We start from the raw sequence: 24,610 nt of genomic DNA on the forward strand, positions 1-24,610 counted from the left end.
CAAAATGGAAGCAAGTTTTTAGGTTTTAAATATATGTAAAAATTTTTTCCCTAAACAACTCATTGGAGTAATTCAATCTAAATTTAGTCTTTGGCATGCAACCAATTACCAGACAGCAAAGTTTTTAGGGGCTCTGCAGTTGTTATGTTTGGGGCTGATTTTTGGCTCAGTTTCTAGAAGATGAGTTGTGCTTTCTGTGCTCCACTGGCAGGGACTGGATTCAGTTGCTGAACACAAGATGAAAGTTTGATGCTTTTTCTGACTTTCTCCATCACAAATTTTCAGTGGTTAAGGCTTGCAAAACAGCAAACATACATGATACCTGATCCCAAGCAAAGCTCAAAACAGAGCCATAATATAGAAGAAACCCTTGGAAAACCTTGGACACATACTTTTACTCTCTGACAGGGTACACCCAAAACTCACTAGAAAGTTAAGATGAAAAACACATCTGCAAATATGACACAGAAGCCCATTTTGGAAATCACTGAGTTAATGAGATCAAACCGCAGAGCAGTGAATATAACAGAGAGAAACCCAGATTCTTTCCAGTTATGGTAAAACTATTGAATTTTCTAAACATTCCACTTTTTTCCCTCAGAGATACCATTTTCATAGCAAACCTACCATACATAATTGTAGATCTTAGTGTTCCTTACCAGCTGAGATTAATGCTGAACCTACAAACTTTTCCTAGCAAGCCTGGTGTGTAGTTCACCAGAATTTTACTCTTAGATCAGCAGCTTGCTATGGCCCTAAGACAAGCACATCTTCCTCCATCTACTCCCCGAATCACCTCACCCCGTTCACAGTCTGTGCTCCTGTGTCTCTCTCTGGGGCAATCTGTTCAGAGCAAGCTGGCAGGCATGTTACAGCCCTCAGAGGCTCAAGCACCACAGGGAAGCTCCAGGCACCTGCAGAGAACAGGTGTTCTCTAAGATGGCTATTTGCTTGTAATAATTGAAGGAAGCAGAGGGAAGAAGAACCAGTGGAAGAAAGCTGACTATTGTGTTTTCAGAAGGTTGGGATTGCCTTCTGACATCAGTGACTGGAATAATGTCACGTGTAGGGAGACAATTGAGTATTGGCTTTTTAGAACAATTTAATTAGGATTTTCTATTTGCATGGGGTTGATTATGCTATATAATAGACAGGGGAGAAGTACAGAAACAAACAAATAAATTCTTTCCACCCTCCAGCAAATTTCCATGAATGTACATAGGTTGGACCTTAATGATTTCTCCATCCTTGGGAATACATTATCTCTGGGTGTACCTCAGTCCTGGAATAATTTGCTTGGATATCCACAGTACTGACTGGAGCAGTTCTCTTGAGCGAGGAATATGCTGTCCCCAAAAGGCTGTACTCCACCTTGGCTCTGCAATTTACAGGTCAGAAAACTTTCCATATTTGTTACAGGGCTTGCAAGGGTTTTTCAGGGTGAAGAGAGAGACGAGAATGTTGACCTCATGTTCAGAAGGCTTGATTTATTATTTTATGCTACATATTACATTATTACTATGCTAATAGGAATAGAGAGAAAAATTCTCAGAAGCTTGCTAAGCTAAGAATAGAAAAGGAATGAAATAACAAAGTTCTGTGTCCAGGCAGAAAGCAAGAACAGCTCTGCCGTGAGTGGTCAGTAAATCCAAACACTCACCCAAGACCAATCACGGATCCACCTGTTGCATTCCACAGCAGCAGATAACCATTGTTTACATTTTGTTGCTGAGGCCACAGCTTTTCAGAAAGGGGAAAAATCCTAAAGAAAGGATTTTTCACAAAAGATGTCTGTGACACATATTAATTGAAAAAACCTTAGGTAGTGGGAAGTGCCTGAGGTTCTGCCCTAATTTTTTGCTCATATATCCATTTTGAGCCTTTCATGCCTGGCTATCAGTTATACCCAGAGGTTAATTCCTGCTGGAAGAATCCCTACACAGCATCCCACCTGTCACAGCTCATGTCACCCACGTTGGTGCTGTTGTGAATCTCACAGCAGCCATGCCTTAAGAATAGGGAGCAGAAATCCCAGGACTATCACAGCCTCTATGGTGAACTCCACTGAATCCACTGATACCTCGAGTTGCATCCAGAAACAGCACTTCTGCATTTCTGGAGCACTGCATTCACAAAATAAATAAAATTATTTGCTCATGTTTTGTAATCAATTCAGACATCTGCACCCACAGCATAGAATTTCCTTCCAGCAGCTGAATCTCATACACAGTTTTCAGACTCAGTTGCTTGAGGTCTAAATGCAGCTGGTCCCTTCACCAGGGCAAGGAATTTTGCCTAAACATTGAGGGCATAGCAAGCTGAAACCTCTTGGATCACTGCTGGGTACCAGGGCACAAGGATCTCCTCCAGAGCCTAGTTCATTAAGAGCTTCATCAACATCTACGGATGGAAGCACAAATTCCACATTTCAGTTACAAGATTAAAAAAGGCAAGCTGCCTCTGGGAATTGTTTTGCAAAATGTAGTATGTGAGAGAAGAACAAACACCAAAAATTCCCTGCCAGATGTTTTCTTTTAATTGTAAGATTTATACTCCAGTAAGACTTAGTCCTGAAATATTATCTTGGCATTCACACAGATATAACCTATGAATCTTACATCATACAACTAATACCCTCAGCTTTGATCTTCAAGGGGTGAAAAATGCTAATACTTTATACTACATTATTTAGGGGCTTCCTAGAGTTCAATATATTACCACAGTCCTGTTATTCAGCCATGAATAGATTTCCTCTTCAGGAAGGTTATATTCATCTATGCAGGAGAGACTGTAAGAAATAATCCCCCATCCTGTCAGGCAATTAAAGCAGTATTATTCTTTGCAATTTTAGGTTTTAATTTACTGTATGAATACTTATACTATTAAATAAAATATTTTTATGGAAAAGTTCTAGGCAATAATGTTAAAGCCTAACACCTCCTACATATTCTTCATTATGAGCATATTATGGTCTGGCAGAAAACCAATGTACTTCAATATTTAAACAGAAATTTAGGAAAGGAGATGTATTGTTCTTATACCTATAGACAAATTAATTACTTAAAGAGGTTTATTTTATTGATAAAATTTATAAAAGGTACAGTTAAGGTTAAAATGTGATTTTTGTTCTCAGTTTCCCTGCTTTTCCTGTTTTTATTTTCAGTCAGTCATTTGTGACATTTTGAAAATTAAATTGTGAAGTGAAATTTTCCTGTCCTATTGACAGTTCAGCAGTAATTCTTAGGAGGTGTGATGATCAGAGTAAAATTGATTTAGATGTTTATGACTTCAGACCAAAAACCAAACTACATTCTTCAGCAGACTGAAGAATCAGCAGATTGAGGTGCCACAATTTGGGGCAGATTCCTTTAAAGACTTCATGGGTTTATGGCTATAAGCATACAAAAACATTTTTTCACAGATGCACAGTATAATTTTCTATATGGATTATTTTTTAAAAATTGATTCTAAGCTATGTTTCAACAATATGCAGAAGTAAATTCAACTGGTATTTTCTGATTATATCATACATCAAAAATACATGTTTCAGAAAGAGCACACCAGTTATGAAAAATTTTGCTCTCTCAGAGAAGCCAGTAAGAATTTCCAGTTTAGAGGAAAGAGAAAGGCTGTAATTAGCCTCATTAGGTAAAATCTTTCCCAGTGTCTATATCTGAATGTGCAAGCCTCATCCTTCTCTAACCAGTAAAGAAATGCTGCTCCTAAGGCATGAGTCAGGTAAACAAAAAGGAGATGAGTAAAACCACCAATTTCCCATCATCAGTTAAAGAAAGAGGGTCAAATTACGATGCAGGTGTTCAAATTGTATGTGAGTGTTGGGTCAAATATGCCTTCCAAATATATTTTCATTGTCTGAAAATTTATTTGAAAAACAGAGCAGCAAGTGTTCAAGTCCCTGTTTCAATAAACATTTCCTGTGCAAAGAGGATCAGACTGACAAACCCCAAAGCAGCTGGATATGAATAATGCTTATATGGGCTAGGGAAGGATCAGGTTCAAAGAAAACATGCAAGTGGATCAGTCTTCAGTGCTGCTCTGCTTCCCTTGGCCACAAAACACTTTGGGTTTGCCTGAGAAGTGGTGGAAATCCTCCCTGATCTTTGAAAAAGGGAAGAGGGAGGAATGGGATTAATACAATATAAATAAACTCAGGTGAGGTGGTATGAGCAGGAGTTCTCCTAGAGATTTATTAGTGATGTAAAGACACTGTAAAACGGAGCAGAGATGTTGTTTTTTTTTTCAAATGCTGGCTTCTCTTTGTGACATTTATGATGAAATTCTGCATTACAGTGTAGCTTCCTGCTGTGCTTACCTATTTTGAAAATGTTGCTACCTCTCTATTAGGGTAAATAAAGTGAATTTATTGAAAATGTTGCACCTACTTTGACACACAAAGAAGGAAGACCTAAAAAATCGATAAACCTGTCATTTTAACTTTGAGAACGTGGTAGATACTAGAACAGACTGTTAAACAATCGGTAGGTAAGAACCAAGAACAATATGCAGTACTTGAAAATGTCCAGTGTGGATGTATCAAATGAAAATCGTATCAAACCTATGTAAGTTCCTTCTCTGATGAATGACCTTGTTTAGGATATGGAAGAGAAGCTGAAAATGCGAAATTTTCTGACTGTATTAAGCTTTTAAACATTCTGTATCAGCAAAATTGGATATTATAGCCACAGTGTGCTGTCAGAACCCAAGAAATTCCTCTGGCTGCCCTGGTGGTCTCGAGCCCCTGCCCAGGGGGCTCAGAGACCTCGGCACAGAGCTCAAGATCCCTGTGCCTTTGATTTAGCCCTTGGAAAAAACAATTACCAACCTTATATGAAGAATTACTAGCCACGAAAATTTAAGTAGAATGATAGTGAATTTATCATGGGGTGAAAAACAGTTTTGTAAGGTTTTTAGAATGGAGGTTCAGAGGGCAAGATGGAGGAATCTGGGCCTGTCCAGCCTTTCTCCTTTTTCTTCTTGACCTCCATCTTCTGGGTGATGGTGGCACTTTTAGATTGGTTTAGAGTAGAAGCTCACTGTCTAACATAGGTGATAGGTGTTGGAAAGTAATTGTAAATATTGTATATGTAGTTTTAGTATAAAAAGATAACCCTGCCCCAGGGGAGGCAGAGTGCCTCTGACTGTCCTGCTGAGCGGACCTCGGCAGGGCAGGAGAAAGAATTTTATAGATAAGATACAATAAACAACTCTGAGGCCGAGAAATTAAGAGCTCTGACTCCTTCTTCGAGTGCTGGGCAGGGAAAAGAGACTTTCTGACATATCTCGGGGTCACTCTGACCAGCTAGAGAGTCCCAAGATTGGGTCAATGTTCAACTGGCTAAAAATGGCACTTAGGGAGTGATTTTCATTCCTTTCTCTATCAAAAAAGAGAAGGTAGGTTTTGCAGGGCATCCCCAAGAACTGCCTTGGTCCTAGTCCTGGTTAATCTTTATATTTGTGGCATGGATAAAGGAGCAGAGCACACGTACAGAAGCTCTTGGGTGAGGAGGGTTGTGGAGGAATGGATCAGAAATTCATAACCATGCTGTTAACTGCTGCCAGCATTTGAACCATGAGGATGAAATCCAATAACCAAAAGTGCCATGAATAGTAATGCCTGTGGAGGAAACCTGAAGTGCACAAACACAAATGGGAGAATGACTGGAGGAACAGCAGGATGGGAGGAGAGGTCCAAGGTCACCATGGCTCACAAACTGCATCTGAGTCGACAAGATAATGTGGTTGCACAAAAGGCAAATCTCATGCTGGGCTGTATTAACAGCATGACTACGGAAGTAATTATTTTGCTGTACTAAACAGTGATGAGACCTCAGCTGGTGCACCATTCCCCAGTCTGAAAATAAGATAGGTGTAAATAAACTGGACAATCTCTAAAGGAGAGAAAAAAGACCAAAAAAACCACAGTTTATGTCAAAAGGCTGGAAAAGTCTACATATTTAGTCAAAACAATATCAGGTAGAAGCATAAGGATATATGAAATGAAATTAAGTAGTATTAAGACCATGATGGTCATTTTTCTCCTTCACATCTTATATATGTGTTGCAAGAAATGGTGACTTAATTCAAACCAAAATGTTTGAGGAAGAAATTTCAATTAAAAATCTTATGACTTTGAGAAATAAGGAAAATTTATCAGCTTTGTAACTGATGTTTGGATAAACTACTTGGTCTCCTGTGCTGGAAGTTTATAATAAATATTGGAGAAGATTTTTTAAATATTGCATGGATTTATTTTTTTCTCCTTCATAGGGAGAGAATAAATAACTGATCACTCAACATTCTGTAACTCTTATGTATCTATAAAAATATTGCTTAAACAAAAATTATTATAATAGGATATTTAATAAGTCTGTATGCTTCGGTTTTGTACCTAAAAAAGAACATGGAAAATTTTTCATAGCACAAAAAGGGTTCATGAAAATTATGTTAAGTTTGCACTTTGGGATGTTGGAGTAGGATTATGTTTTATTAGAAAATGTCAGCATAAACAAACAAGCACACAAAACCTCCAAAGAATAAATTGCCTTTTTAAGTAAAAATGTCACATTCCCCAACCATTTTTTAAAGAAAAAGTAAAGGCTTTTGTAGAAACAGAATCTTTCCTGAAATATTCAGTGGAGCTGGAAATACATTTTTGAAGAGTTTTACCTGAAAAAGTTTTGAACAGTTCTCTTTAGTAGTGAAGAGATTGGTATTTGCAGCCATGATCCTGTGGGGCAACGATTTTGCCCTGTTTCCAACCTTGCTGCCTTTGAATTAACAGAGCACTTTGTTCTTTCCACAATCCTTTTTTCTCAGGGTTTTTTCTTTCTTTTGCCTCTCACTACTGCAAATAATTCTCCCTCTAAATGGCAAAGGGAAATTATAGAAGACAAGTTTAGATGAGTAGATAACAAGAAATCATGGAACTTCCACAGTGGTCCCTTTGCTAAAGCCTTGGAAATCTGTCCTTCACTTCCCAGAGCATCCCATCACCCCCAGCAGGAGTGATGGTGCTGGGGCAGGAACACTTTGTGGGGTGAGGTACTGAGAGTAATTCAGAAACAACAGAATAGTTGAGGGTGGCAGAAAAACACCTGCCAGGGAAAGGATGAGAGATGTTGTACCTTGAGTCAGAGTGGTGAAGCCAGATGCCATGAGTTAAAAATCTTACTTGTACTGTTAGGGTAATTAACCAGCTCTTGCGTCTTTTGCAATCTCACTGCTGTCTTTATAATCTCAAATGAATCAGTTCCCTCATCCACAGTAAATTATTTGCAATAGAGATAATTTTTTGAATATTTTATCACAGTCCCTGCTACATTGGCTCCAGGCTCATTAAGAGATTTTTGGTGCTCCTGTAATATGAATAAATATCTTTGAATATATTAATATTTTTTTAATGTACGTATAAATATATGAATAAAGCTTTATCTCATCATAGTTACACTAACTTGAAGTGGAGCAATGCATGAGTGACTCAATCAGAGACTTATTGCTAGCTCATCTTAACAGCCTTTGTCTTATTATTGTTCCCATTTTCTGTGTCTTGTTACATTTGAAAAATGAAGGGTGACCTCTTTTACAATTTTCAGGGGTGCAGTGGGCTTCTGAACCCCAATTCTCTCAGCTCCAAAGCCCCAAAGGATCACCTGGGCCTTCTGAAGGTTTTTTGCCAGAGGCCCCTGGTCAGGCCATGCTCCCTGGTCACAGTGCAGAGCACATTTTGCACATTTTTTTCTGCCTGGACCAGCTCAAGAGCCACCATACAAACTGTCTCCTGTTTGAGATGCTCAAAGGCTTCTTGTCGCTCAAGGACTCACTCAAAATAGCTCTTCTTTTGGATCATAAACCAACTATAACCTGGAATATGTCATCTCCAGAATCCCACAAGGCCTAGGAAAGCTTGTGCTCCCTTAGCTGGTGGTTACTATTCTGTTTATCACATCCATGTGCATGTTACATCTGAAGACAATTTATTAAGATACTCAAATGAAACTTAGTCCAAAAGGTGCACTCCTGAATAAAAGAAAATTTTATAAAGTGGGCCAGGTTGAGCCTCTGTAGGCAGATTGCAGCAATAGGTGAACAACTCCCATGTTTCACCCAAAAGGTCTCGTTCATGTTTAATTATGCCTCAGCAGAATAAGGCTCTATGATTTTTGCAGAGGTGATTTACCATTTGTTTTCATGGCAATGTTGCCCTGCTAATCTGCACATCTTTTAAGCTCCTACCATGTTTGTATTTACACATATCTGGTATAGGTGAAAACATTCATTATACTGGTTGAAACATTCATTATACTGATTGAGTGATTAGAAACTTTAAAGCATAGACCTTTTCCATGAAAAAACATTCCTGAATTATATTAATTTTGAGATCAAACAATTCAGGTTTTAAGTCATGGCTGTTACAAGCTGAGAGGTTCTTGTTATCAGTAATTTTAATGCTTTCATGAAAACTGCAGCTACTCAACAATATGGCAAAAAATTATTCAATATGTAAAACTACTGAAAAACAAAGTTTTATCTAGCTGCTAAAGAACAATTTGATGGCAGTCATTCTGGTTCAATAGCAGCTATTAAACTTTTAATGGTTTTATGCTTTAAAGAATGATAAAAATCCTACTAAATAGTACTTCTGGACTGGTTTTAAAATCAGCTAATCATGTATGATTAGGATGATAGCATTTATCACCACTGTAGCTGGTGACAGTAGCTCCTACTGTATTCTGCATTTCCAATGTCTATCAAATCCTTAGAAAATACAATGAGATAAACAGTGTATCATTACACATATTAGAACTTCAAAAAGCTGCTCAACAATGCCATATGCCTCATGTCTCCATCATGTCACTTATTCTCATGATTCACATTTGATATTTTCTGAAAGCTTGAGTTTTTAGAGACCTGAATTCTAAGACACTGTCTTTTTTATGCCAGAAATCAAAGTAGAATGATAGAGAAAACCTTAGAAACATGAACTTCATATAAAAGCAAAAGTATTAAATCTTTTTATTAGGAATGAATAATAAGAGGATATATAATTACCATACAAATTAATGTTTCTGTGGCTTTAAGGAAGATAATAATAACAACTCTGATTTTCACAATAACATGAAAAAAAAGCAAAAAAATTTGCTGCTTATTTATTCATGTCTAGCATTCCATGTAGTTTTCAGCCCAACACAAGTTAGCCAATGTGTGTGTGGAGACACACTGTCCTGCTAAGCATCTCTTTAAATTGAAAAATTTGGATGGGTCTTGAGTAAATGCTGCATTGCAGTACACTACCAGGGCTCCAGATCTATACAATGAACCTTTTTTTAGTATTTTCAGTTCATGTTGCTAATTTGGAAAGTGGAAAAGATGTTAAAATGCTTTAAAGACAGAGAACAGTGTTTGAGCTGATTGATTTTTCTACTTATATTAAAAACTAAAAGAAGCTTCTAACAACTGCATCAAAGCTGCTAACAGCTATGGCTAATTTTCTCTCTCAAATCCACTGGGCTTTTCCTCCAGAGTTTAATTGCAGTTATCCACTTTCCTAGAGAAACCTCAGTTCGTGTCTCATGGCGCTGCAGAGTCTTTGCATCTTTGTGATTGATGAGAAAGGTCTGAACAATGGACATTTATTGTCATATATTTTTGCACAGAGCACTGAAATGAATTCTGGCAGAGTTGGTTTGGGTTGGTATAGGCATATTCCCCATATTCTGTGGCAGGATAGATAACTCCATGTCAGTTTTAATGCAATTAGCTCTTCAGCCAGGAAGTACAAGAACCACAGCAACACAGTCACCAGAGCAGGCAGCAAGAATGCTGTCCCAGGAGTACTGAACATGCTCATGAGGCCATTCTGTACATACTTGAACATTGTCACAGCCAGCCTGACAAAGACATGCTTTTGGGGTTTTTTACTATGTGTGGCTCCTATGCCATGCTTAGATCCTACCCAAGGATTCAGAGGAAAGAAATCAAGTTGAAGGTTTCTTCTCAGCTAAGATCATGTAAAGCTTTTTATTCAAGGGTGAGCAAAATTGCCATAATCAGACAATGAATCAATAAGCAATCTTTGCAAACGGTATGGCTGTGCTAATGAATGAGCATAAACAAGTTTCTGTGGCCCAGATGCTGCTGCATCACTGCCCTCTTCATTGCACACTGTAGAAAGTGGGGTTTGAGCACTCAAGCCAGAAAAACACATGTCATAGGCAGAAGGGAATAGCCAGATACTCACACACCCATGACCTTGCTAATGAGCTCTGATGAGTTTCAGAGGCTTAGGTTCAGGGTCATACTTGCCTGACATGCATTCAAATCTGAGTTGGCTTCAGCTCATTTAGGGTCACTAGCAGAGGCTGATGCTGGGTTTGGGGCTCTGCAGTGTACTTTGCTGCTCGAATTCATGGTTTCTGAGTAAACTCCCTCAAGCTTTAAGTTTCACTTCTTCTGCCTGTCTGAGAGGGGAATATCAAGATTCTCCCTATCACAAACTGAAACCAAGGCTTAACTTCCAGTTTTCAGTGAGATATTCATACATAGCACTGCAGTCCTCTGGTAAAGGAAAGAAAAGCAGTGAATAAGTAACCTATACTCTTTTAAAATTATTAGGAAAAACCAGTTTCCAAAGAACAGTGTATTTAAAATAAAACTGCAGTATTTTGAAACAGATCAGAAATTGGGAAACCTCTTCCTTAGGGCCTGTTCTAGTCTTAGAATTCACTCCAGCTTACTTGGATACTTCACCAACATGTGCACCTTGTAATGGATAAGGTTTTATTATCTTCACTACGAAATTAGAAGTTGTCCAAAGTACCATAAAGATGACTCTCAAAACACAAATATACCCCAGGAACTGCTCTGAATGCCACTGGCTTAGCTACTGCACTCTAAACTGATCAGCAAATGGCAGCTAAGAGGTGTTTGTAAAAAGCAGAATAAAAGCTCAGGCAGCTTAGTTGCACCCTTCCATGACAAGCTATTCTTTTACACTTAAAGCCAAATCAGACATATTATGTGATCTGCAGTCAAAAAAACACAGAACCCCAGACCAGTGGTATTGTTGCTATGTCCTTTGTGGTCTCTCTGAGATCTGACTTCGCCTGGTCTTGTCTTCTGCATGACTGGGATTCAAAGCAAACATCTCAGAGCAGCTGGGCAAAGCACTGCTGGTGTCAACAAGCAGTGAGTCACATGCCAAAGGACAGCGTGCTTCCTTGGGAGAAAGATGTGATGCTCTACAGGAATGTCAGATTAAAATCAAGTATCCTGCCTTTCAGGGCTACCAGACATGTAAAATATTCACCTTTGTGCATCACAATCAGTATCAAACTCAGAGTATGAAAGGGAGGGAAAAGCTTGTGTGGATTTGATCTCTGCCAGAGCTGAGTTTGACTTATAAATGGGTGGTTGAATCTTCTGGAAAAATCTGTCCTGGTTTGGCTCCTTTCCTTTTCTTTCCCTTGCAGTTTATACAATAGGCCAGTTAGAATGGGAATAGAGGGAGGCTAAATGATTGCAAAACTGGAGTTATTTTGCAGGGAGTGGAAATGAATAGGCAGGCCTGACTGCTTTCTGTGGAGTGTGGGCATTGTGGAGAATCCAAAAGGTGACTGGAGAGGACGACTGGAGCCCAGGTGGGGCTAGGACAGCTAATGGTACAGACACTAATTAGTAAGAAAAAGAAGGGTGACCAAATCTAAAGCATTTTATGTTATTTAAAATCTTTCTTTTTGCCTTGCACGGGTGTGGCATACACATGAAGCCAGGTTTTCTCAAAGAATTGGACTCAGTTTGTCTTGCTTTGCTTATGTGTCTGTCCCTGCTTATGTTTTTTGAACTGGTTAATTCCCTCTTTGACTGAGGGGGCAAAAGACATCACAAAGGTTGACTTTGATTAATCACCTCTCATGATGGTACATGAGAGGTGATGGTCAGGACAGACAGAATGCTTCGTAGTGTCCTGGAGCCTCCAGACTGCCTTCAAACATTATTGACAATTAGACATCAGAGAAACTGCTCTGGATGCAGTTCATTAAGCAAAGCTTGAACCAACACTTGTAATCAGCCTTATCTAGCTTATTCAGTTCTGCTGCTCCTGCTAGTATTTCCTAGTGGGACAGATCTCCCATTCATTTGTATTATCAGGATTTGTTTTTCCTCCTGTTACCTTCTCATTCTTTCCCTCTGTAGAGGAGGTGTCTTTTGTTTGACAACAAGTGATTCTAATTAATAATTTTGTGCTGCTTTTGAATTGTGCAGCTCTGATTAATTTGGGGGACTGGCTATAGGGTTGAGCTGAAGTGGCAGTGAGTTGTGAATGCAGGCTCTATTATCTGTAACAGCACAAAATGCTTCTGCAGAGTGGTTTGAAAATTTAAGTATTTCTTCCTTCTGTAATATGCTATGCTTGCTTAAGTCTTTCAAAGAAATGTTCCTATTATGTGCAATGAGAGGTTACCCAAAAGTTAAGAAGATGATTATTCAAGCAGTGGAGCATTATAATTCAGAGGCTAGTCTACCATTATTTCAGTCTTATTGAAGATTGGCATTATTGTTATTAATACCTATAGGATGAATTTAAGAATTTCATTGTATGCAGAGACAGAATATGATTTCATAGTCATAATGCTGGGTCCTCTGACTTCCTTGAAATTTCCTGCTGTTCCAGCCCAGCAAAAATTTTTTTCCATTTATGTAGACCTGCCAGGATAACATAATAACATGTGAACTCATATAAATAATCTAAGTCACGTACTGTTAAAAGTGAACTGTTAATACAAGAGGTGTGAGTCCTTGTAGGAGTAAGAGCTATCAGTATGATTTTTATGCCTTGATTCAAGCTGTTTATCTAATTCTGAATTTGTAACGAAGTACACTGAAGTGTGCATCATATATATATATATAGTATCCAAATACACATATAGAGAAATAACTAAAAATAACTATAGGTAAAGGATCTTTTCTCAAAAGGGAAGTGAACTTGAATGTGGCACTGTACAGCTGTGTGGCTGCTGCTGTGGGAGCTGGTAAGAAATAAATAATTTCCACCCATATTGCACTGCTCTCAGCTGTATCAGTGAGGATAAAAGGGAAGGTTTTCCCTGGTAAACATCCAGCTCTTCAAGCTCTGACTTCTCTAGAGTAGAAATCTTCTTAAATTTTTGAATGTAGAAATGTCTGTGTATGTGCAGTTTATTCTGGTGCATAGCTGAAACATCTAGGGATTAACAGAGTACAAATACTAATGAATAATGAACCATGAAAGCAAACAAGACAACTTCAGACATCATGAAATCTTAGAACATCCTGAGTTGGCAGGGAGCCATCAGGATCATCAAGTCCAACTCCTGGCCCTGCAGGAGACACCCCAGGAATCCCACCCTGTGCCTGAGGGCATTGTCCAAATCCTGCATGACCTCTGTCAGGCTCAGTGCTGTGAGCACTCCCCTGGAGAGCCTGTTCCAGTGCCCAACCACCCTCTGGGTGAGGACCCTTTTCCAAAATAAACCTCCCCTGGGTCAGTTTCATGTGTTTTCTCCAGTCCTGTCACTGGTTATGAGAGAGAAGAGATCAGAACCTGCACCTTCGCCTCCCCTTGTGAGGACATTGAATGATCCATTGAATGATCTACAATGGTCCAGGTCATCTCTCTATGTTCCCCTGACAGAGCTTTGCACATCTATGGCAAGATGTAAAATCTCCTTTACTCCTCAGACCCCATGTAGAATTTGGCTTTAGTATCAGTCATGAACTTAAACTTTACATGTTTTGAATGGAAAAAAAAAATTTCAACTGACATATTTTTCTCTTGGTTAAATGTTGTTCTCCCAGGTGAGCAGCTGAGGTAAAGGTAAAGGTGTCAGGGTGACTCATGAACTAAGGGAATAGTGATGTGGCTGTGAGGCTGATATCAACATGAAAACTTCTGGGATTTTACTATCTTGACAATTTATGATACTTTCCTGACAAAGGTCAGCAGCCTGGGAGTTTGTTTAGAGACCATGCTGCACGACTGATGAAAGGTAAATGGCATCTTTGTCTCTGAAGTCTCACTTTCTTATACCTTTTCTGAAATTGTAATGCAGACTGCAAAGAAAAGGGCTTAAAAAAATCCAGATAGATAGATAGCAAGGGACCAGAAATACAAATCCTTGTTTTGTTCTTTAAAGCCATTAAGCATAAAATGACAAAATGAGAGATATTTTCTGAATATCTAAAACATCTCTTATTTGCTATAAATGATCTGCTGAACACTTTCAGTGTAAGCCAGCTAGGAAATATCTGGAATGATTTTGTTGGCTTCAAGTTTATTAGAGGGTTTTACTGCTGGATCAAGAATAGGGTACACAGGAAATTACAGAGTTGCTATTGCTCCATGTTACTATAATTACTATTAATCTAATAAATATATATACAAATTTTGTATTTGACAATAAGGAAAGATTAACAACAAAAATCAATGGTGGGCAGGGAATGATAGGATTATGTAGGTTGGAAGAAACCTCTGGAGGACATCTGGTCCAATCTTTAGCTCAAAACAACATAAATTTTGATCACACTAGAATTGAAACACACGTGGAACATGTTTCATGTTGCAAAGCATGTCTGATGGTGGTGGTACAGATGGAAAAGATGGGGTCCAGATGACAATTCCATTGCTCTGTGTGGCACTCAATTCCCTTTGTGCGTGTAGTCTTGAAGCCATCCTGCGTGACTGGCCCCCATGCTTTTAGGCAAATTGAACCCTTGTCAGATGTAAGAACTAGACCTGATTAGGTTTTATTCAATGAAACATTTTTGGTCTTTAAATCCCATTTTTAAGCTGTTTCAGGACCAGGATAAAATTTCTAGTGGATGGTTGATTGAATCATCTAGTCCACTTCAGTAGCACTAAGAGAGAAGGGGAACAAAGAACAATTGTCACTCCCTGTGTCACTTAGGTAATAGAAATAAGTGGAAACAGCAAATGTTCAAGGAACAGAATCTGTTGAGTAATGATATTCTGACCTCTTGTAACTCAAAGGAAATTTTGTCATTGAATTCTCTAGGACTTTGCTTCTCCCTTCATTTCATTTGAATAAATCTTCCTTTCATCCTTAATAAATCTTTAAATTAAATAGTGAATTTGGCAAAAAATGTATAAGGTGCAAAATGTAGACTCATCTGTTCTCTACTGATGTTACTTGCTTGCCCAAGCAACAGAGCTATTTTAAAACTACATTTCTCCATCTGTGAAAGGATTATTAGGGATCTCTAAAAATACGCAAGGACTGTCATATTTGCTGCTTCAGTGGTGTTCAGTCCTTGTTCCACTGCATGTTTGGCCAGCATTCATGTAAAGATAATTTTATAGGTGTCTTATGCTTAATGTGCATGTAAGACAGCAATTTCCAGTCTATATAAAAGATATGAATATATCAATCTTGCTAAAATAAGTATGAAACGTTCCTGCAAACTAATTTAGGTGATTTCTATGGGTGAATTTATGTTTCTATGAAGTATCTTTATTTATGAGTAGGGTGGAATTAAACTATATGGCTTATAATGTCAGTCTCTGTCATCCTAGAGAGGAAACTGAGAGTCTGTTCAGTTTCTTCTTGAGTATTCAAGACCCCTCTCTGCCCAATGCTCTCTGCAAAGTTGGTGGTATTGTTCTGCATGGTGTTCCAGGGATTCTTTTTTTTTTCCTTGTTGTTTTGCAGAGAGATTCAGACCTCTCAAATCAAAGAGCTGGAGCTCTGAATTACTCTTTGGGCACATTTCTCTCTTCTCTCTTTGGACTATGGCAGTAATTTAGCATGACTGCACTCCTAATTCAGGAACCTCCTGCAGCCATCCAAAGGAAAGTGAGCCATTGAGACTACCCAGTGAATGGCTCTAGAAGATGATGTTGATTTATTTTTTCCTTTTCAGGGATGACAAAATAGTAAAGACAGTTCTACTGAAGAAGAATTGCATAATCTCTGCAATTAATGAAATCTTTATTTTAGGAAGGTCAAGCAACTGAAGTGTCACTGTGGCAGAGTCATTATGCTGCTTGCTGTAGCACTGTGAGAATAAAAGACTTTGAAAGGAAAGCAGTGTGTAGACTTTTGATAAACACTGTGAAACAGTTTAAACACAAACAGTGCAAACTAATAAAGGTAAGGAAATATACTAGTTTCAAAAAAAACCCCAAAAAACCACAAACCAAAGCCTGAACCTTAAACTCCTCCCTCCACAAAGATTTTTTTAAATATTGCCCTAAGCTCTATTCAAATAAGATACAGAACTGAAGTGGGGCAAAAAGAAAACATCAGGAAGATCAGCTCATATGGATAAACCATTTAATTACTGCAGATGAGGGACTGGGGTTGCTGCTCCTTGGTTTGACAGCCCAGCACAAACCTCTTTCCATGAAGAACAGAAAACTCATCAAACAAACAATGAGATCTAGGGACTTTTAAATAATGGCTGCTCCTTGTCAGATCATGAGAAGGGGCAGCCAGAAGGGAACAGGGTGGGAGCAGTGGGTGCATTATTGACCAGTTCAGTTTACAAAGAGCAGCTGAGAGCAATTTGTACAGAATTTAAGAGTGGGAGTCCAGGCTCAGCAAATGAGCTCAGATGAAGACCAGATGAGACATATGGGCCAGTAAGAAAAAAAAAAAAAAAAGAGATATATGATCTCAATGTAAGAAGTAAACAGTTAAGATTTGATCTTTCTAAAGCAATATCTGAGACTTTTTGGGTCAATTACAATTTGCTCCATGGAGAAGTGAAATTATTTTAGAAATGGGGTTTCCTTCTTGCGTATTTAGATGTTCAGAGTAGTTTTCTTGTTCCCTGAGTTCTCTGAGATTTCTGTTTTCTGTCTTTTTTTTGACATATAAATGCTCCAAAGCAGATGATCCCGAGCTCAGCTCTGCCATTTACAATCAGTCCTCAGGGAGAATCCCTTTGGCTTACAGCCTTTGGCTGCCACTGAAGCTCTGGCAACCCAGCCAGTGCTTCAGGCAGTAGATCCTCAATTTTCAATTCAAAAAAAGACATTTGATTTTTAACTTCTTGTCTGCAGCATCAGTTCCCTGCCATTGATGTCTGCCTTTAACATTGTCTGAAATAAAAAACACCTAGATAGATTCCAGTGTAAGATAGATACCTGCATTAGATAGATGATGATAGATTGATGTAATTCCTACATTAATTAAAAGGTAGTATGATAAATGGCAAATGACCAAACCATATGGCAGTTTGACATAAGGGCGGGCTAAATTTCACATTCAATGCAGCTGATTCGTACCATTGCTGATGGAAGCAGTTTTCCTTTTTCCCCTGGGTCTCAGCCAAGCACTTGGTCACCCACTTTCCTAAAGTCAGGACATGTGTTTGGTTTTCAGGCTGGGGTGTTGGAAGTGTGGCTGAAAACAAATCCACTTTTGTGGATTTGTGAGTGTTTTTAATCAGATGGACTTGTGGGAAGCTCTGGGAACACACAGCTGAGAAGAGGAGGAGAGGCAAACCCACCCCTTTTTCCAGGAACCCATCCATGCGCTGGGTTAAAGTACTCATGAAACTGCATCCCCAAAGTGAAAAGATTAGCTAGCCAGCTAACAAGAACTTTACATTTAAAAGAGTCAGGTTCTTATACTCTAATGAACTCCCAGGGACTTTGATGATAATTTAATCAAACTATGCATCTTGAATATCTTGCTCTAAGTTATTGTATCATTTTTCTCTCCTACAAGGCCTGGTCTGATAAATACTTTTTATTAAGGAAAATTGGCTTTAATACATCAGTAAGACAGATTAAAAAAATGAAGTGATTAAGTTATTTACTGCTCATAAAAATAAATCCAAACCAAAGACAAGGACTTTTCTAACCTGTGGGAAATGGTGCACACATTTAGTTTTGATGTAGCAATATTTTTTTCTCCTTGTGGATCTTCAAGCAGCTACAAAAAAATATAGTTAAAGGTAACCTTAAATTTTTCAGACTTTCCTTTGCAATGCCTGAAATGTAACAGCATAGGCAAATAGAAAAAGCCAGTATTTCTGTGTGGGTACCTTTGCTTTGGACTGGCACTTTCCAGAATCTTCAGCACAGAAATAGCACATAATCTGATGGTATTATACTGACACCTTCATTCCTGAATGCTGGGATGCCATTCAGAAATAAAGACATGAGCTAGTGTATTCTCTTTTGCCTTACATACTGAAGAGCCACAGAAAAGTAAAGCTGATAACATGGAAGTACAACTGCAGGAACTCTGTTTTGGCTTAATTGTTAAGATTCAGGACACATATGTGGCATAATTTGAAAATAATTCAAACTGAACAAATACTCTGAATAGTTGAAGGATGTGCGGATAAGATGTGGGTGGGGAGCTGCTATTAGCTCTATTCCTCCATGGCTGGCCTTAGACCTACTGAGTGTACACAGCAGAGCACGTTCCTACTCCTTGGCATGGAAGTTAGCTGTGAAATCTATATATAATTGGAGGCTATTGGCAAGGGATAGATCATCACACAAGAAAATTTTTTTTTTACCAGAAAAATACAAAGTAAGTACAATGCAAGGTCTTTAATTTAGAGATTCATTAAATAATTTGTCCTGTAGTGGTTGGGTAGCAACAAAAGAAATTAGATATCTTTAGGCTTCCTGTTGCTCTTGAGACAAGTATGAATTGTTAGGGTGGTGAGGTCATGCAAAGACATAATACAACTATTGGATGTATCAAATTAGAGGGTTTATTTACAACAACAAGTAAGATTTTAACTCCACTGCATAAACCTTAAGATGGCTCAATGTAGAACCATGTCTGTAAATTACATATCAAGCAGAGTCTATCAAAGTCTCTTTGAATGATTGGGGAAATACAAAACACACTTTAAAAGATTAATCAGCAGTGCTTGGCTTATTTAATTATGTGAGAGGGAAATTAATTACTTCATGTAAGTAAGTACATTTTGGCATGAGAAGAAAACATTTAACAGTAGCAATAAAGTAGAAATACTTATGTTAAATGATGATTCTGGCAGAAAACTATATAGACAAACTTATCACAGATATGTTTATACCAAAAATTAACTGACATCACAAGCATTGAAATAGCTTACCAAATAAGACAGATAAGGTCTCAATGCTGCATTATTCCAACATGAAGCTAACTAAACTTACGGGGGAAAATCATAGGAGAGAGGTGAACCCAGAATGAAAAATTGAAGTCTCTGAGAGGAAGTTATGGATTTTTAATATCTTGATATTCCCCAAAATGCAGGCAGGAGGATATAAAAGAATGCATTACGGTGATTTACGTGGTAAATCCAAATTACTGCTGTTTGTCTCCCAAGGCCAAGAATATCTTTTCTGTCTTTTTAATAATGTGACTGCCATTAATTTTTCCATTCCTCCTTTAGAAGGAAGATGAGTGGCAAAGCTGAAGACAAGACCCTGGGTGAAGAGTCCTCCTGCTTTTAGTGCAAATGAAAAGTGTCCATAGTCATGGTCAGTCAGATTTGCTCACAATAATCTCATTAATCACTGGATTTTCCCACCAATAGATTGTCTAGTGGTTTTCCTGCATTTACTTCTATGGGGATCTCAGCTCACCCTACAAATCACCTGCTGTTGCAGGAGTATAAAATGTTAATGATAACAGATTTGGAGATGTAACACAATCTCTTAATAATTTGCCTCTCATAGCAACAATGGATGCTTGGTGAACAAGGCATGAAATGTTTCCTTAGCTATGTTTAGGGGTTTCCTGAGATAGAATTTTTATTCCACAATAATTCTAAATGGGTATATCCTCTATTGTCTTTGAATCAGAAACACCATAGATTTCTTAGGCTTTTCTCCAGTTTTGGAATACAGTGCTTTGTTTCATTTAATCCTTTGTGGACTGATGGCTGTGAAGGCAGAAGGGGTGAGAAGGACTTGGAGAAGATGTTTGAAAGACTCATCAGACTGAAGACTGCAAGCGTGAAGGATGAGCACTGACAATCTATGAGTCACACTCATCTTTTGTTCTTGCCTCATTTAAATCAGTCTTCAGGCCACCCACAGCTCTTTGTTTAATAAGGGTGAGCAGAAATAGTCAATAATTAACTTGAAGAAGATCAGTTAGAGAAAAATAAGGACACAGATTACACCCATAAACATGTGGCTCAGGTGTAAAACTTGCAATTATTTTTGTACTTGGCCAAAAACAAGCTGTGTACAAGAGATTTGATTATAAACCCATCAAGTCAGTAGCTGATGCTGTACATAATAAGAAGTGATGAAGTGTGACGGCAGCATATCTGGTACATTATCATAGTAATTTGTAGACACGCTGGCTGGAGAAATGCATTGAGTCACAAGGCTGCCATATCTGAGTGAAGAAAAGAGCTGTGAGAGTGTTTAAGGGTGATTTTGGAAATCACTGCCTTTGCAGGGCTGCACAATGGGCTCTTCAGCAGCAGGGTCGTGGATCTACACCAGTATGAGAAAACTAGCACCTGTCATAACTATTAATTTTCCTTCTTTCTTTCTTGCTGAACAGAAATAAATGTGATTAAGTATGTACTTCAAGATTAGTCTTTGCCCAAAATGTACAGCAGTTAATACAGTAAAAGATTTTAGAACATAACAAATGAAAAAATCATTTTATTATCTTAAAATTACAGTCCTTTTCTTCTAGCTCCATTTCGCCCCTTCAATTTCAAAGTTCAGAGGAAAAGTAGGAATGTAACGTTATCCAACAATCCCCTGCAAAAATATTTGCCTCTTTATTATTGCATGTTAAATGTCTTTGACTGAAACAAGTCTAATGGAAGTGAAGCTTGGCCAATTGTCATTCCAAACCTAGGCCAGATATTAAAGATCAAACAAGGTAAAAAGATGGCGTATTATCCAGCTGGTTTTGTACCTTCTTATTTAACCTTATATTTTGCAATATATCTGGAGCATGCTGTTCTCTCTTCATTGCAAAGCAACCAATTTTTAGGCAGAGTTGCCCCAAGTTTTTTCCTCTGAATGGCTCTACAAAATGGTACAATAAAGTCTTACCAAGAGCAAGTCCAACCAGTAAAGATTTAGCAAACAGACTCTGCCTCATTGGTGCCCAAAAGGCTCATGGAAGTTCTTTGTTCATTTGCAGCCAGCTCCAGGAGGAGCAGCATATGGCTTTTACACTGCTGACGTCAGTGAACTTAGTCTGTGTTTACACTCATGCCAATAAGATCAGAATTTGTTCTTAGTATTCCAGAAGTGAAAATCCTCAGACATCATAAATAAATTTTTCTATACAAGCCCCCAAAACCTCAGAATGCTTCATCTCAATATAACACAGGGATGAATTTCGAGAAATGACAGATTATCACAGCCTCTAAATAAACAGTTTAGGCCACAGCAGTGCTTTTCTCCTTAGCGAGAGTTTCTTTACTAAATGCAAGTAAGTAGATTACCATAAATCCTGTTAACTGTTTTAGGAACAGTGTAGGGACCAATTAATACTGAGCCCCAATTCTCTCTCTCATCTCTCCCTTTTATAATTCTGCTTGTGCTGCTGGACAAGATTGTAAGAAATTAGCAGAGACTTTAAAGTGGTTAATGTGAGTTGAACAATTAAATATATTACCCAGAAAAACTGTCAGCTGGAATATGTGCATGAATGAGACAGAGGGCCACAGGCAGAGAAAACTGAGAGAAAAGTTTGTCTATGCCAGTGCTACAGGTTTACTGTATTTACAGCTCATGGTAGTTGGTGCTCTAACTGAAGATGTTGAGGACTATTTTGACCATTTAAAACTCACAATAAAAGCTGATTAGTAAAAAGGTTTTGTGGGGAAAAAGAAAGTGTTACTAGATCCTTGGCATCTTTCATTTCTATTGTTTCCAAGTCAGGAGATATTTTTTTACTTCAATATCACCAATTCTTCTTTTGTTAATTGATAAAATTGTCTTCTGTATTGAAAGCTGAGCTGAGTGCAACAGAACACAAGTGGCAGGAGGGAAAAAGAAAAGGAGAAAAGGGAAAGGAAAAGGAAAAGGAAAAGGAAAAGGAAAAGGAAAAGGAAAAGGAAAAGGAAAAGGAAAAGGAAAAAAGAAAGAGAGAAGGATGAGTAGAGGATAGGGAGGGAAGATGTGAGAGGAAAAGAAACAGAAAATTTGGTGTAATTTAATAGTATAACTGAAGTTTTACTCCAGAAAAAAATACAGAAGTCTTGTGGTTTTGACCTCAGCATATCTGAGTCTTCAGTAGTTATATCTCAGCATTTAGTTGCTATAAATACTCATCTAATGCCTTAATCATAAGAGTGTTCTGAGACTTTATTTTTCCCTTAAAATGTTCTTTCCAAAGCAGGTGAACAGATTCTTTCTGACTAATTCACATTTGTGAGAAAAATAAATCTGCTGCCCTGCCTCTGTTTCTCCATGTTTAGTTTGCCCTTGCTCCATGTCCTTCCCACATGCAAAGTGGTACCATCTAGAGGAGGAATTTGTTGTTGTCAATTGCAATCACAAAGCACAGAACTGGCCTCCAGCTTATTAACAGTAGTTAAACATGACAGACTGAGCCACAGAAAGGCCAAATGTTTCCTTTAGAGGAACTACACACATATGAAGAAAGAAAAATGTCTTCCAAGCACCCAACTCACTGCATCATCCCCTTCTTCTCAATGGATCCCATCTTTTTATGAGTTGGTCACAATCCCTCCTCAGTTTTGACCTCAGTTTACAGGTACACGTGTCTGAAGGCTAGAGACATTGGATATTTCAGAGTAGGTACTGACTAAGCACAGGTACTCTAAAAGATATATTTGAGAGACACAAAGGTTCCAGATTCAGACTGAAAATCTACCAGTACTCTGAAACTCCTATTTTGGGAAATTAGGAGACAAGCTGACATACTGCCCATGCAAAATTGCCAGCCTTTGAGCTGCTTAAGGTGTGTCTTGGCTATTTGTTTCATAGAATCTGCAGGCATGTCTGTACTGCTGTGTTAGATGAGTCCTAGAGTTCTGCCTGTGTTCTGAGATGGCTAAAATTTAGCTCACTCTTGTCTGTGAATCATTTAGCTGCATTATCATATCCATTTCATATCGAAAATTTGGTCTCTGCCTGTGGCAGTAAGAATGAAATGACTGTGCCTGCAGAGGAAACCAAGGATGCAAATAGCTCTTACACAGGGAAATAGATCCCTGAATTTCCTCCATTTTTCTGTTTATAGTCTCAGTGAATATTCTCTGCCTTTCTGTTTACATTCTATTCCCTGTTTGTTTTTTATTTTTTTCTTCTTCTCTTTTTTTTTTCCTACTAGTCTGAATTAAATCTAGCCTGCTCCAAAGATTTGGTGTGTGTATTTGGGTTTTTTGTTAATGTATGTTGCCTGTGGCATCACCTATTGCAGACACAGATGAAAGCTAATACATCATTATCAGCACGTGGAATGAAGAGGCCTACTTGTGGAATTGTCTAAGTGATACACCTGCTTATTTGTATTGTAATGAGGCCTGAAGACAAAAACCCTCCAGGTCACTCTGTCTGAGTCATTGCAGAATGTTAATATGGCTGTAATGAATTGCACCTCATACAGGGATGTTTGCACTTGGATGCAAACCATTCAATTACTTCAACAACCTTTAGAGGCCAAACCCCACCTGTGCCCTTCCAGAGGCTGTCAGTTCTTCACTGAGGTTTGAATCAGAGACATATATGCCATGGGATACCTCACTGCTGGAATTTTAGGACTATGTTAATTCAAAAAACTGGAATTTATACCAAAAACCTGAATAATATGACACAGGTGAATGCAGAATTAGCATTAATTTGTCTTCATTTTAAGTACATAGATTGTCCACAGACATGCCTGTGATAGTTTTCTGGATTCTCTTTCTTGTCTACTAATGGAGAGTCACTGTTCTCATCTTCTCTTGACAGCTGAAAAAGGCACAACAAATTACACTTTAGAAGTGTCTATTTGTGTCCACTGAGTGTAAAGGAGTCCAGAAAACCAGGTCTAATTTAGACAAATGCATTGAAAACTTTTCGAGCAAGATGGGACAAATTCCACTTCACATCTTTTGAAATGATAATGGCACCTAACTTTTTGCATTTCTTCTGTATGCTATCCAGACCATTTGCTCTCTACAATGGATGGGACTCATTTCACTCAACTTTAGACAAGCCTGGTGTAGACATCTATGTACAAATGGATCAACCCAGGCTCCAGTTTTCATCCATGAAAACAGTTAGATGCTTGCACTACAGATATTTGTATGTGTCAGATGAATTGGACACAAGGAGTCTTTATTTGCCTGCTCTGTCTCTTGAGGTTAGGCATCCTGGAGAACAGAAAACTGATGGGCAGGCAAGTGCAGATTCCCTCAACATAAGGTTGAAGAACCATAGGAATATGGTGCCATGCATTCTGAGTGCATGAGGAAAGGATCAAGAGGCAGGTGTCAAGAGTGGCAGCAAGTGAAATCCTGGTTATAAATAAGGAAAAAAGTCCTCACTTAGGACATTTAGTCTAGCCTGAGAGGCTCACAGAAAATACTTTGTCACTGGTGCTGAAAGCCTTTCAGCTTCTTGTTCTGCCATGCTGGCAAGGGGGCTGGG

Source organism: Melospiza georgiana, chromosome 4, assembly GCF_028018845.1.
Source record: "Melospiza georgiana isolate bMelGeo1 chromosome 4, bMelGeo1.pri, whole genome shotgun sequence".
NCBI lineage: Eukaryota > Metazoa > Chordata > Aves > Passeriformes > Passerellidae > Melospiza > Melospiza georgiana.